This window comes from Furipterus horrens, unplaced genomic scaffold, assembly GCF_987537825.1.
Source record: "Furipterus horrens unplaced genomic scaffold, mFurHor1.1.pri manual_scaffold_1, whole genome shotgun sequence".
NCBI classification, from domain to species: domain Eukaryota; kingdom Metazoa; phylum Chordata; class Mammalia; order Chiroptera; family Furipteridae; genus Furipterus; species Furipterus horrens.
The window spans coordinates 32,198,039-32,213,044 of record NW_028327171.1 but is presented as its reverse complement, the minus strand read 5'-3'; the positions used below and the strand labels follow the sequence as shown (position 1 = coordinate 32,213,044).

At 35.5% G+C, this 15,006-nt stretch overlaps 1 pseudogene; it reads right to left on the bottom strand.

Annotated features, from left to right (window-relative positions):
- Positions 1-15,006, bottom strand: part of LOC150020843 (uncharacterized) — a 557,669-nt pseudogene that overhangs the window by 68,593 nt on the left and 474,070 nt on the right.

The window sequence follows — 15,006 nt, the reverse complement described above, 5'->3', positions numbered from 1 at the left end:
TTATAAAATCTACAACTTGGAAGAGATTGCAAAATCCCACAAGACAAAAAAATAAACATTGCCATCCCTTGACTCCTGCAGATTTATTGCTTTGACCCAAAGGTAGCTTCCACATGAAACCCTCTTTATGGAGACAGAGGCAACAGCTGGAGAGGTCACAGTTATTACTGTTTTAAACCCTGTCTCATGTGCTTCCACCACCCAGTTAGTCTACAAATACCGGCAACACCAGTTGCAAAGAAACACAAAATTTAAATGAGAATGAATTTCACACTTGAGGCAACAGGCAGCTTTACATTTGGATATGACATTCAGAGCTATGTAAAAATACCACTTTGCATACAGAGAACTGCACGCTTTCCCTTGGAAACCAGTTCCTGCTCTGCATGCCAGGACCCAGGGAAAACTGGCAATGCCGACTGCCAGAGTCTTTCATTTAAGTGACAGAATTCCAAGAAGGAATATAAATTCCTTCAAGGTATTTTTTTTTTAATTAAGAAAGGAAAGGCGTGAACTTTTGGGGATGGGCTAAAAGCACCCACAACAAGAGAACAGAGAATCTATAATTTTCCCCCAAATGGTAGCAAAAGTGACTACAGAAATTTGCAAAATCATGATAAGTAACACAGTACAGTTCACCAGATTATCTTCCTATAAAACTTAAAAGTTCTTGGAAAGCAATATCTGGATTTTTAAAAACTTAACTGTCAATAATAAGAGTTACTAGTCACTGAAGTTCTACCATGACAAAGCTTATGTAGCTGTTTTTATATAGTAACATTGGTCCTCACAAAAATCCATCAACATATTGTTATTCTAGTTTGAAAGAAGGAATATGAAAGGAAATGGATAAATAATTCACCAGAGGTTGCATTCAAAATACATTAATGATTTAAATAGTTTTGATTTAAACAACTTTTAACTGCTGTTTTTTGCTTTCATCTACATTTGTTATTATTCATTTTTTGATGGCTCTATGAACACATTTAAGTCAGAATTACTTAAAAAGCAAAACAGTCCAGTCAAGATGGAAGCACAGACAGACACGCTGCATCTCCCTCCAAACTAAGAAAGAATACAACTACCTCAAAACTAGAGACAACCACAAGTTCCAGAAAATTGAGCTGTATGAAAGTCCAACAAAGATATAAAGAAGAAATACTCATCCAGACAGGTAGTAGAGGTGGAGCCAGGGCTGAAAGGATGTGGTATGGTAGCAGCAGCAGTGCCGGCAGCAGCAGGCTGGCGGAAAGTGCAGTCACACATTTAAAAAAGTTGGGAGGGACAACTGCGGAGCACTCCCAGATCCAGACCAAACTGCACAGCTCACAGTTCCAGCGCCAGGGGAAAATAAAGCCTCATTGCTTCTGACTGTGCAAACAAGTGGAGGTTGGGGCAGAGGAAGAAATTGCCAGTAACTCAGCAGAGTCTGCTTGTTTAAAGGGCCCCCATAGTCCTAGAGTGTCCTCAGACCCATCCACTCTGGGAACAATGGCCAGGGCAACAGCTAGAGAGGTGCCAGGCCCATACAGAAGTGGGAGAAGTGCCTGGAAAGGGGCAAGTGCTGAACAAGCAGCATTGTTCCCTCTCAGACCCCCCCGCCCCACAGTGCCACAACGTGGTGAAACAGGTCACTCTGTACTGACAATACCCAAGGCTCTGCCCCTTACAATGTAACAGGTGTGACTGCTCTACCTAAGACACAGAGGCAAACAAACACAGGAACCTGTCAAGATGAGGAGACAGAGAAGTATGGCCCAAAAGAGGAAATGGATCAAGGTCCCAGTGGGAGAACTAAGCGATAAGGGGATAGCGAACGGGATAGTGAACCTGACAGATGCAGAGTTTAAAACACTGGTGATAAAATTGCTCACAGGCTTGACAGATATGCTTAAGTATGGCAAACACATAAGGGAAGAAGTGAAGACTATGCTAAATGAAACAAAGGAAAATCCACACAAAACCAGTAATTACGAGCAGGAAACTGGGATTCAAATCAATGATTTGAAATATAAGGAAGAAAAAAATAGTCAATCAGCACAGAAGGAGGAAACAAGAATTGAAAAAAAATGAGGAGAGGCTCAGGAACCTCTGGGACAAATTTAAACGGGTCAACATTCGAACCATAGGAGTGCCAGAAGGAGAAGAGGAAGAGGAAGAAATTGAAAGCTTAGGTGAAAAAATGATGAAGGAGAACTTCCCAAATTTGATGAAGGAAATAGACATACAAGTCCAGGAAGCACAGAGAGTGAGTCCCAAAGTAGTTAGACCCAAAGAGGACCACCCCAAGATACATCATGGTTAAAATGCCAAAGGTAAAGGATAAAGAAAGAATCATACAAGCAGCAAGAGAAAAGCAGAGAGTTACTTACAAACAGGTGCCTATAAGACCGTCAGCTAATTTCTCAAAAGAAACTTTGCAGGCAAGAAAGGATTGGCAAGAAGTATTCAATGTGATGAAAAGCAAGGACCTACAACCAAGACTATCCAGCAAAGCTATCATTTATAATGGAAGGGCAGATGAAGTGTTTCTCAGACAAGGTAAAGCTAAAGGAGTTCATCATCACAAAGTCATTATTATATGAAATGTTAAAGGAACTTATTTAAGAAAAAGAAGATCAACACTATGAACATTAAAATGACAACAAACTCACAACTATCAACAATTAATTTAAAAAATAAGAACAAAAACAAACTAAGAAAACAACCAGAATAGGAACAGCATCATAGGTATGGGGATCATTTGCAGGGTTATGTGCTGGGAAGGGGAAGAGGGAGAAATCGGGAAATGGTGCAGGGACTAAGAGGTATAATTGGTTGGTACAAAATAGACAGGGGGAAGTTAAGAATAAGATAGGAGGGGGTGAAGCCAAAGAACTTATATGCATGACTCACGGACATGAACTAAGAGGGGAGGGATTTCTGGAGGGAAGGAGGATACTGAGAAGAGGAGAGTAAGGGGAAAAGAAATTGGGACAACTGTAATAATCAATAAAATATATTAAAAAAACAAAAACAAACAAAAAAACAAACAAAAGACTTCTCTTGACCTTTCTTCTCTTTCCTGGCTCTTTTCTTTCACCCAATATTTCTCAAAATCCCTCTATTCTCCATTCAGGTGTTTATTTTTATTTATCTTCTTATTCCCAAACTATTGCTCAAGCAAATTTCAAGGTTACACTCCTTGAAAGCAGAATGTGGATTTTAGAAGTGAAGACTTCATCATAAGTGCATACCTGTGCTTGGTCCTCCAGTTTGAAAACTAAGTTACATAGGTTCAGAAGGTAACCTGTCTTCCCTTGAAGACATCCTTCTGTACCAAATTTCTTGACCAGCATGCAAATTGCCATCACTTTCTTATTTAATTGTTGTCAATGACATGAGGTAATATTTATGTCTATCTGTTTTAATAAATAAGAACTTAAGGTTGGTAAAGAGGACAGAATTTTAATACTATGCTTTCTTTTCAAAGCAGATGCATTTTAATTCGGATAACTGAAAACCACTCAAACTCCTGACCTCAAAGCTGACTAATATTTAATCTTTGGTAAGTTATTAATACTCTTTGTAAAGTTTGAAAAGGCATTACTATGGACTAATGAAATTATTGAATATAAAAAACAAGTCCTGAACAGATGAATGAGATCTTTTGCTGTCTTTTTAGGTGGATAATGTACTTGAATATTAAATGGGTGGAAATGTGCCATTTTGCAAAGGGTGGCTTTTGCAAATATTTCCATAACATTTGTCAAACCATTCATCCTCTAATGTATATTATTTTCCTTTGTTTTCAAATAGAATTGTCTTACTTTCATTTTCAAAAATCTAAAATAGAAGAGAAAAAATGTGTATAAACATCCAAGATAGTGCAATATTAATACTGCACATGAGATACCATAAAAACACCTAATTGAGGACTGCTGACAATAATAATTTAAGAGACTAAATATCACTGGGAATGGCTTCTTTACCATTTCCATAGTACTGTAATATTTAAGTGGACATCATTGTTTCCTCTTAGATAATTTTCTAGGTTTGAACAAGATAATAGAGGTCAGTGCTTTGTAAAGCATAAAGTATTAATTGTATCATGGTATGATAATTAGAGCTGTAAATCAGACTGCTAGATCACATAGTTTAAGTTATAGACATTCTCTACAGAAATGCAAACTTCTACATAATTATGTATGGTATGTTAGCACTATCATTTTGCACTCTCTTAAATTTAAATTTAAATTTAGCAACACAGTTGAAATACACAGTAGAGATCTGTCGGATTCTATAGAAATATAATTTCCTGGTAATAGCTAACACACATTATACTTGTGGGAATACATAGGCAATTTCAATGATATTACATAACATCTTCCTTTGGATTTGAAAAGTTTTAGACTGAACTTCCAAAACACATTAATTATGTGGAGACTCTGACAAAGGCAGACATCCAGGAAGTCTGGGATCTTTGCTGCTGTGCTAAAGTGAGGCACATTAAGTGGTCTGCAGGCTTCCTTTCCTTTCTTCTGTATATTCAGACAATTGATTGATGATGGCAGGAAAACACAGTCAGCTCCACAGTATCTTAAAATAGCAGAAGGGCTTTTTCCTCCCAGTTTCTTGGGCCTGCCATATTTATTATTTAAAAAAGCAAAAATACAGATACCTCAGACTTAGTACCACAATTGTCTCTGAAGCCAACACCAGTCATTTATTCCAACTTTGAAATAACTATTATGATCGATCAGGCATTTAAAATTGAACCACTTCAAACTGTTTGAAAATTAATATATGCAATTCATTTAATTTTTCCTTCATAGTCTATCTCCTTTTGAGCCCAGGAGATAGAAATTATTCATAATATAGTCACAGACAGTTTCCTTCAGTGTATTCCTAGAAAATAGACTATGTTAGAAAGTTATAAGGTAATTACATATTGCTGTGCTTTCAGTTGTGAGACACTTCCTAGTTTTAGAGATGTTAAAATGTCAAAAATTGTGACTGAGAATATATAATATAAATATTGTATATGTGTGTGTATGTAAGAGAAGGAGAAGAGGAAGAAGACAAGTTAAAATTTCACAATAGAAAAATTCAGTGAGTGAAAAAAGTTACTTCTCCAAGTATCTATTAGCACAATTATTTAAATATATTCTATGTAAGTTGTAAGTGAAGGTAAATATTCTAGGTATTTAATTTTATTTCAACATTAATAACTCTCATGAATTCTGAATCATTCCTATCATGATTACATTTGACCTGACCTTCTAGAGTGAGAGGGATTGAGAATGAGTAAGATTTATCAACAGGCAAATTACATGGGTTAATTACCAGGAAGGATAATGCGTTTTGAAGAGGCAAAGAATATTTTAGACATTCTGTTGACAGAGAAAAAATGGGTTAGTGATTTTTGTTTCCTGCATTGTCAAGCTATAGACCATAGACTATGGGTATTATTTTTACTTCTTTACTTCCTATTCATTATTTAGTCTCAACATGCAGATCACCCCTTTTCTACTGAATATTTTTTCATAAATTACCAAGTTGTAAATCACAAATTATTTGCTTGTTCTTTATTTCTTTTCCTTTTTAAGCAGCATATGAGACAGTGAGTTTCCTTTTGTTCTTGAACATCATCTTTTTCTGGAATTAACTCTCAGAGTTTTCTATTTCCTTTTCACCTTTTCCTACCTTTCTAAAGAAGGATTCACAAACACAAGTCCCAGAGTCAGTCCAGTAACACATAGGACAAGGCAGGTGGAGTCTCAGGAGGTGAATTGCCAGAGGGTGGATGGGATTATGACCAACTAGAAAGTGCCGGCCCCTTCCTCACCACTCCAAAGAATATAGGCCACATAAGAATATAGGCCCAGTGTTCCTACCTCTTCTGATATTTTAAATATTGAATTACATATTTTTTTAAAAATTGCCTGCTCAGCAAAACACATAGTTCTAAGGCTGCCAGTGTGTAACAACAGCAGCTCTAAGTAATATTGATCTCATTCACTGGCTTTCTTTTTTCTATATCCTCCTAAATGCATACAATTTAGTGAGTTTCTGCCCATAGTCTTCTTGGCTTTCCCATTTAGTGTCTTCTCAGTCACCTTATCCAACCCATCTCGATGTGGATGGGTCTCTCACATTTCCAGAACTATCTCTCCTTTGAGTTGTTGAATCTGATTTTCCAATAAATAATTATTCATGCTTATCCTGCTCAGCACATCTCAAGCTGTCAAACCAAATAACTTTCAGACATTAGTCATTCATTTTCTACATCTATTCACTAAAAAATCTGTGACTTGGGTTCAAATCCTAACTCCTTCAATTACTAACATGTGGCCTTAGGTAAATTAATACCTCACTGCTCTGTGCCTCTCTTTTCCTATCTGGAAGCAGGCATAATAGTAGTCCCTACCTTACAAGGTCAGTATAAGGATTAAAATTATTGACTAGATAGAGACTATAAAATATTTTTTGCTTTCCAGACTTGTAGAAGAGACCTCAAATCAATGTGTGCGAAATAATTTATTCAGGTGTTGCTAAGAGAGTGCTAATCTAGTTTTGTGATTCTTAGCTGTTCAATCACTTTGAGGGTATATAATAAGTGGTACAAATTAATTTTTAAAGAATGGAAGGTTTTAGTTAAAAGAGAAATTATTTTTAACTGAATATAATTAACTGAATATAACTATGTTCTCTTCCAAAGGTATAAGATATAGTAACCTATTTAACCCTTATAAGAATCTGATCGAATAAGTCCTTTATTAGCTCCATTTTACATATGATGAAACTGAGGCTCATTAGGAACGTACCAAATGTAATAGAGGGCCTAAGTGGAGAAGCCAGTGAAGGAGCTCAGGCAGTCTGGTCCAAGGCTGCATCAATTCATTACTGTCCTAGATATCATCTTTGGTGTTGTCAGGGACTGCTGCCTTCCTCCTCCCCTCTCATGGAATGCTTTCCCTGAACTTCTAGCCAAGGGTAGAGGGCTTTGGGAGGACCACTTTGGGTGCCCGATATGTGTCTTCTGGAAACTGGGAGACTCCTGAGCTGATATCAGACCTACATTTGAGGATGAAAGACTAGAGAGTGTAATTTCCATTAGTGGCAAAGCACAGGTGTGTCTTTTCCTCAGGCTATGTGCCAGCCTCATACAAGTCATCTTGGAAGAGGACTTTTGAAGAAAGTTTTAAAGGACAAGAGCAGGGTGGGGACAGAGTAAGTGCCCACACCTGAAATTGAGTTAGGCCTGGACTAAGCAAGGGAACAAGCTTTAAATTAAATTTGAAATTAAAGTTTTGATTAGATAGAACTATCCTTCTTAATTAGATTATAAAATTAAAATTGAGAGTGACTAGAAAAGTCATGGGATCTTTCTGGGACTTCATCCAGAGGCAGGAAAAAAAGATCCACAGTGAAGCTGAGCAGGCCAAAGATGTGATGGTGTTCTGTACATCTTGGCTGAGATCACAACCATTTCTTCCTCAACCTTCCTTGTTACTTAAAATAAAAAAAAAAAGCTACATTCTCTAATGTAGCACCTGAGACTATTCACTATTTGACCCTTATTTCTACCTTCATATCCCATTATATATAAATCTAAATCCAGTCATACTCCAGTGATACACACAAAATACATGTGTATCATTTCACACCATTAGGCCATTCATTGCTCATGTCAGTCACCCTGAGTAGCATGAACTTCCTTTAAGCCCATCTTTCAAATTTTTCTCAATTCTTTAAAGTTCAGTTGATAGCTACCTCCTCAATGAAGCATTCAGAGACCCTCCCACAATGGGGTTAGTCACAACCTCCTGTCACATATCTATTATTTCATCTTCTTTTAAAATATAATTAAAATCAGTGGTTTATATACCTTTGTCATCTACCAAATTATGAATAAATTCCTTGTGGGAAGGAAGACATTTTATCACTTTTAATATTCCACATGACAATTAGAAATTATATGTACACAGGAGGCTCAGCAAACAACAAAATCAAAATTTAATAAATTTTATGACCTGAAACCTTTCTCAAAAAGCATTATGCAAAAGACTCAGGACAATCTATACCATACAGACCTTCTAAAGGTGTAGTATGTATGAACTTACTTAATCCTCATAAGATTCTGATGAGATAGGTCCTTTTTTACTCCCATTTTACAAATGAGGAAACTAAGGCAAAATAAGTACTTACCTGATGTAATAGAAAGCCTGAGTGATGAAACATGGGTGATTAGGAGCTATAAGGGTTTTTTTTTTTTTTTAATAAAGGAAATAATGATATCTGGACATAGTCGTTTCAAAAAGCAATTTAGAAAAATAAAATGTTCCACATGTTATACTTGTTCTTATATTTAAATATTAAGGAATTATGGCACTGGAATGAATATATGCCAAATAAGTAAAAATAAGTATCCAGTTATGAGTAGATAAAAATTTCAAAGCACAGTGAACCATAAGCCCAACCAATAACTCACAAAGAGTGTGTGTGTGAGTGTGTGTGTGTAGCATGTGTATTAGACAGTAGAACTTCTGGATGATCTACTTTCAGGAAGTAAGAATTTATTTTGTGCTCTTCCACATATTCAAATTAAGGCTCTAGAAGCAAGCAGCTAAAGTGATCATGAATCGCTGTAGGTACATAAACAGCTATATTTACCAACATACAAAGAGAACTTCAAACACAGTTAAGATTGGGAAGCCCTATAAAAACAAAAAAGACAGACCACTCAACACCTGCAAAATGCACAATAATTATTTTGGTCATTATTTATGTTAAAGGATGAGCAGGAGTTACAATCACCTTCTGCTTTACAGCATCTGTCATGAGGCTCAGTCCAGCTGGATGGGCAGGTACACTGACCAGTATCACAGTCCCACCAAGAACTATTACTGGTGTGGTGCGGCAGGCAGCTTAGGCTGTGCAAATAGGCTGGACACGCTGCAAACACATAGAGAAAAAGAAACGTCGCTCCATCTTGAAAGTGAGCAGAGGCTGCTATGGCACCTGACACTTCAACAATACTCTTGCCTGTATCAGTCACTCTTTCTGAAAACTACAAATGTGAAGCCAAAAAGAGAACGACCTTAATCAAGCTTTTTGACTATTCAGTTTTTTTTTTTTCCAGTGGGATGTTAATTTTCTCCATTTTCTTTAAATTTTACACCATGAAGCTATAATATTTAATGTTAACAACATGATCTTTTAAAATAAATATGTAGTTTTGCATGAACGTCGCTGATTACCTGAGTTCTCAAATACTAATTACATATAAGTTACCTTGGAAAAGTTACTCAAGTCTTCCTAGAGTCAGTTTCCTCATTTGTAAGTTGGGACACCCAACTTAATTAGTTATTCCAAGGATTAGGTGAGTGAATTGCTGAAAAACACATAGCACAATGAACACAGAAAGGAGACGCACATCAGCATTGGATAATACGTTATCATGGTACAGCATACGTCTATATTTACCATTCAGTGTTACTTAATAAACATTGAATTGTATATTATTACATAAATATTGCATATTATATATTACTCAGTAGAATTCCTTTCTGTTAGCTACAGATACTACAGCCAGAGATAGTCATTCACTTTTCCGAGGTGGCTCTGTTATATTTAAAAGGCAAGACTATATACATTGGAGATGAGTAAAGAAATACATACATCTAGAATCTTGAGAGGAAGCTGAAGAATCATAAAGCATCAGTATTGCCTGAAGTTGTTAGTCTTCTAATCCTTTGAAAAGCTTCTTCTGAAAAGTGCTTTCTGAAATGGAATAGATACCAAAGAAGTTTTGCCACCGATCTCATCTTAAAAGTACTGACATTTCAGTCCAGTGCAGTGTAGGCTACTGAATATTTTTCAGTACCATAAACTGTGTTTCTCATGTCTTTTTTAACTTGGTGGATTATTTCTATGAAACTTGAATCCCAAACTTCTTTAACTAAATTGTTAAGAATGTCCTTTAATTGAATCTAGTATATCTTTAATAAGCATCCTTTGTATATCAATAACTGGGGAAAGAAAAAAACAAATCATAGCTTTAATCATGTACAAACAGACAATTATAATACAATATAATTGACAATGCTATGGAAGGAAGGGATTTAGCAATTTTTTCTGTTAGTTTCCATATACTGGAAAATAAAAATCCCTGAAGAACTTAAACAGACAATTAAAAAATTATTACTGGGAAGACTAGTGAACTGGCACCACATTTTAAAAGCACACAGTGCTTTTGGGAATGACTAAAGTATATGGGAAATGTGTGAAAGTAGTCAAATGATGTTAGAACAGGAACAATAGGCCTTTACTACCCCAACTCTGTGTGAGATTTTTACTTCTTTAGTAGGTCGTGGAGGGTTATAAAGTAATAACAGGATTAACTTCACTTTTAAGGATTTAACTGAGACATTCTAGAAGGTGAAAAAAAAAGATGAGAAAAAGCAGCTCTTGGGCCCCCTTCGATGGATCTGCACTAAAAAAGTCACAGCTAATTTGAATATTAACTGTTTGAAAACAGGAAGACAAATATCCTGATGACAACTCCTCCACTTCAAGTCTTTATATCACTGCAGCATGACTCCCTTCTGTCTCCACAGACGATGGAAAATGAACTCATTCGCAATGACAGACCCATCAGTCCTGAACCATATTCCTGCTGAAAAACGGAGTTTGCACAATAGCTTTCTGAAAGGCCTGTCACTACGTCAGTGTGGCCTCTCTGTCGCACTTCTATGTGGGAGCTGACATTTTGCTGGTACTTCATCGGGCTGGACTGCCTGCCGAGAACCAGATTGGTAAGGGATATAATCTCACTGCTGGAAAGGGTGGAAGATGTATTATTTAAATACAGTTTATTTTATAGCAACTTTAAAAATCAGATTTAGAGTTGCTTCGGAGAGGTTAGAAGCATACTACTGCACCTCACCTCTTCATGTTTCATCATGCTTAAGGCTTTTAATTTTTCTTCTAATAGTTTTTTGTTTGTTTTGTTTCATTTTGCTGACTATGGACTCATTCTTTTCCTGCCTTAGGTAACTGCCTTCTGTCTTACAACACTGTGTCATAAAGAAAATGCTAGCCCTGGGTTATGGTAGGTGTGTTACAGGTAGTTGGAATACAGCTTACAAGTCGGTTAAGGGAACAAATGATTCCCTAGAGCTGAGTCAATACTCCAGCTACATGAACTCTAGAGGAAAAGAGGAAGGAGGCTGTCTACAATAAAGCAATCCGACATCTTTGTTTCTTTTTGAATCTTGAAGCAGTTGAGATAAGCAATTGATATTTTTGTTTTAAAAATAAAATAGGCTAAATAAATAGTGAATTTTTTATTGGTTGGAACTATTTATTTTTTCATTAATTATTTCAACCACAAAGGTCTAACTAGTTATCTTTAGAAACAGCTAAGTAAAATGGACACCTAAAAAGTAATCATTTCCTAATATCAAAAGAGAAAGTGAAATTAAGAAATCATTCTCTACATTAAGAATATGATGTTTGCCAGCCAGAGCTATACTGGAGCTACTAGTAACAGCTCAGGGAGGCCAAGTGTTAAAATTTCAGGAATTTTTGTGAACTAGTTGGCATCACATTAGTTACTTGAAATCACCATGGTGGGAGGACTACACTATGGAAAGTGGAAAATGCTACAAAAAAGTGCTTTTATATTTCAGAGAAGCAGTTGTTTAACATTTACCAGCTTACCGCTACAGAAAATTTACACCTGTGTTCAGGACGGTTTTATGATATTTAATGATAGTTGATCATCACCATTTCATTATGATTCAGCACTTCTGGATGTTTGATCACATGATGTTTAAAGCATAAATTCTACTTGTAATTAGTATTGTGGAGCTAGTGTCTTCTCCCCCATTTTCTCTTATTTTCTTTCCTTCGCTAGTGGAGGGGCCTATTTTGTACATGGTCATAAAAATATGGCAGAATACAAAGAAGTAATAACAAAATGACTGAGGGATAGAAATGGAACTTCTATAGAGAGGGAAATGAGGTGTTCACAGAAAGCATTACAGGAACACCTTATTTTATTGCTCTTCGCTTTACTGTGCAGGTAATGCCTTATTTTATAAACAGAAGGTTTGTGGCAACCCTGCACAATGAAGGCAATGGCCCCATTTCTAAAAGGTCCTGATGATGGTTAGCATGTTTTAGTAATAAAGTATTTTTAAGTTAAGGTATGCACATTTTTAGACATAATGCTATTGTGCACTTAATAAGCTAGTATAGTGTAAACATAACTTTTATAGGCACTAGGAAATAAAAAAATTCATCTGACTTGCTTTATTAAGAGATGTGTTTTATTGTGGTGGTCTGGAACTGAACTTGTAATATGTCCAAGGTATGCATCTCCAAGGTATTCCTGTACTAGGTCCTTTTAGTTTCTTCTTTTTTAAGTTTTAGTGGTGCGACCAAGCAATGCTCAGTATTCACATCAAGTGAAGCAGAAGAAAAAAAAAAATCAATCTAAAATTAAAAGAGCAATAAAAAGAGCAACAACTTCAACTTCAATTAGACTGAAGGAAAACATCTTTCCTATTTGGAAAACATTACGCCCACAAGGCAATATTTTAAAAACAGACAATTATCGTACTTAGATATTTAGTCAATGATTGATCTGCAGATTATTTATTTTCCTCCTGATTGTTAAGGGGAAATGTAAAGCAGTAAATATGGGAAAGGTGAAAAAGCAGAAAAGAGAAATATATTCACCCATAGTCCAAGCATCCAGAGATGGCCACTCCTAAAAACTGCTGTCCTTTCTGCTATAAGTTTCCATATACACACATGAGTTCACATGCTTACAGATTTGGATCATTCTTTATATGCATCACTTAATGTCAATTTAATGTCAGTTCTCCTGACATTACACATTCTTCCAAAACATGAATCTCAATGGCCTCAGAGTAGTCCACTGATGTGTAACAAAATTTGTTTACTCATTCTCCTTCTGGTGGATATTTAGGTTGTTCTTATTTTGTATTTTACTATTATAAATAATTCTTGGATAGAAAAAACAGCTGGGACCATTTTTCAAGTTATTTGATAAAATGCCTGATATATAGGGTGGAACGGCTCTTTACAGAGATGGTATGTTCTTACAGAGGATGTGAATGAGAGGGTTTAAAGAGCCACAGCCACCATGCCTCTCAACACTGCTACGGAGTGGGAAAAAAAAAAAAAATACAAACTATTATAATACAGACAGTTTTCTAAAAACATAAAATAAAGCTCTTTTTAAAAAAAGAATTATTTTCCACAATTGTATTTGTAACTTAAAAAAATTAGAATTTATTTCTAATATCATTAGAAAGCACTTTTTGATCCCTCCTGCCTCGACAACATATTACCTTGTATAGCTTATAAGTATTTTAAGTTCATATGCAGAGTAACTGGGTTTTAAAATTCTGTAAAGCGTCATAACAGAATATTCAGAGAAATGTATGCTTTTCTTAAAACACAAGCCCCTTTTTAAATGTCACACATTCTTTGTGGAGTATGCATGAAGTATTTTTAATGAGTCCAATCCTTTGGTTACACTCATTTTACTAAATATATTATTACAATCATTATATAATTTTTACATTGTGTCTATGTGTGTAAAATCAGATAATAGCATATAACACAGAAGTTGAACTGGACCAGGAGTAGGGGAATATTTTTGCCTATTCAATTCAATACATTATCTCATGTATCAGGTTTACAACAAAATTAAGACACTATTACTACTCATAAAAAATCTTTCAGGACTCTCATATTATGTTCTCATGGGTTTTGAAATCCTAGAACAGAAGAGAGTTGTAAGATAATTATTAAATTACCATTTTAAAGAATGGACAGTTTATCTTTCTCTTCACTTGTTTTTAAATAGTCTATTTATATCATCTTAACAATTGAAACAATGTAAACTTAGTCACTATCTGCTTAATAATTATTCCATTAAAGTTGAGTTAGACAGAAAATGTCACTGCTCTGTGGAAATAGCAAGTAACTACCTTTTGAATATGTAAATTCTTACCTTTAAATTTTTTTTAAGCAAACATGTAGGTTAAAGATAGCCAACCACTGTGGCAACACTCTTTTATACTGTTTGAAATGCCTGTCAACAGAGCCAGAATTACAGTCCTAGTTATATCCAGAAAAATCATCAGGTAAGAACCTTGTTCTACCACTGTGGCTTGAGGGTTATTCTTAAGGGCAGTAATGGATTGCCCAAATGATCAGATGATTAGCTAAGTGCTAAATATGATCCAGGTATTACATTTTACATTTACATTTAGGTTTTATTTTCTTGCAGGTTCATAGAAATTCCTAAGCACTGAAAGGATAATTCAAATCACTATTTACACATGATAAAATAATAGATCATCACAAGCAACAGAATTTTGCTAACCTTTATTAGACATATTTAAAATAGTAATTTAAAAATAATATTGTGATAACTATGTATGGTGTCAGATGGGTACTAGTCTGATCAGGGTGGGCACTTTGTAAGTTATATATAAATGTCTATTTAATTTGTTGTACACCTAAAACTAATGTAATATTGTATGTCAACTGCAACTGAAAAAAAATTACAAAAAATAGCATCATTATCACCCAACCCACAGCTTTCCTCAAGTTGTCAAGTTACTGTGTCCCACTGCTGATGGAGTCCAGAAGGCAGGACAGGCAGGGCTAAAGAGGTGATGGAAGAATCACAAGCAGAAAAGGAAGTAGTATGGCAGTAGTTCTACTGGCTCACTGAAACAGATTAATTTTAACAGTGATTTTTTTATCAGTTTATATTCTGCTTCTACTCTGATAAGAATTATAAATATTAGTCTAATAGATTCTTCAGAGTGTCTCTTCAGTATAACTTTAAATACTGTGGTAGATTTGGTTGCAGATGTGATTGCAACCCTATCTCCCAGCCTGCAGGCCTTTTGCAATGAGATTTTGCTACTCCCGTCTTCAGGAGGTAGAATCTCTTTCTCCTCTCCTTGAATC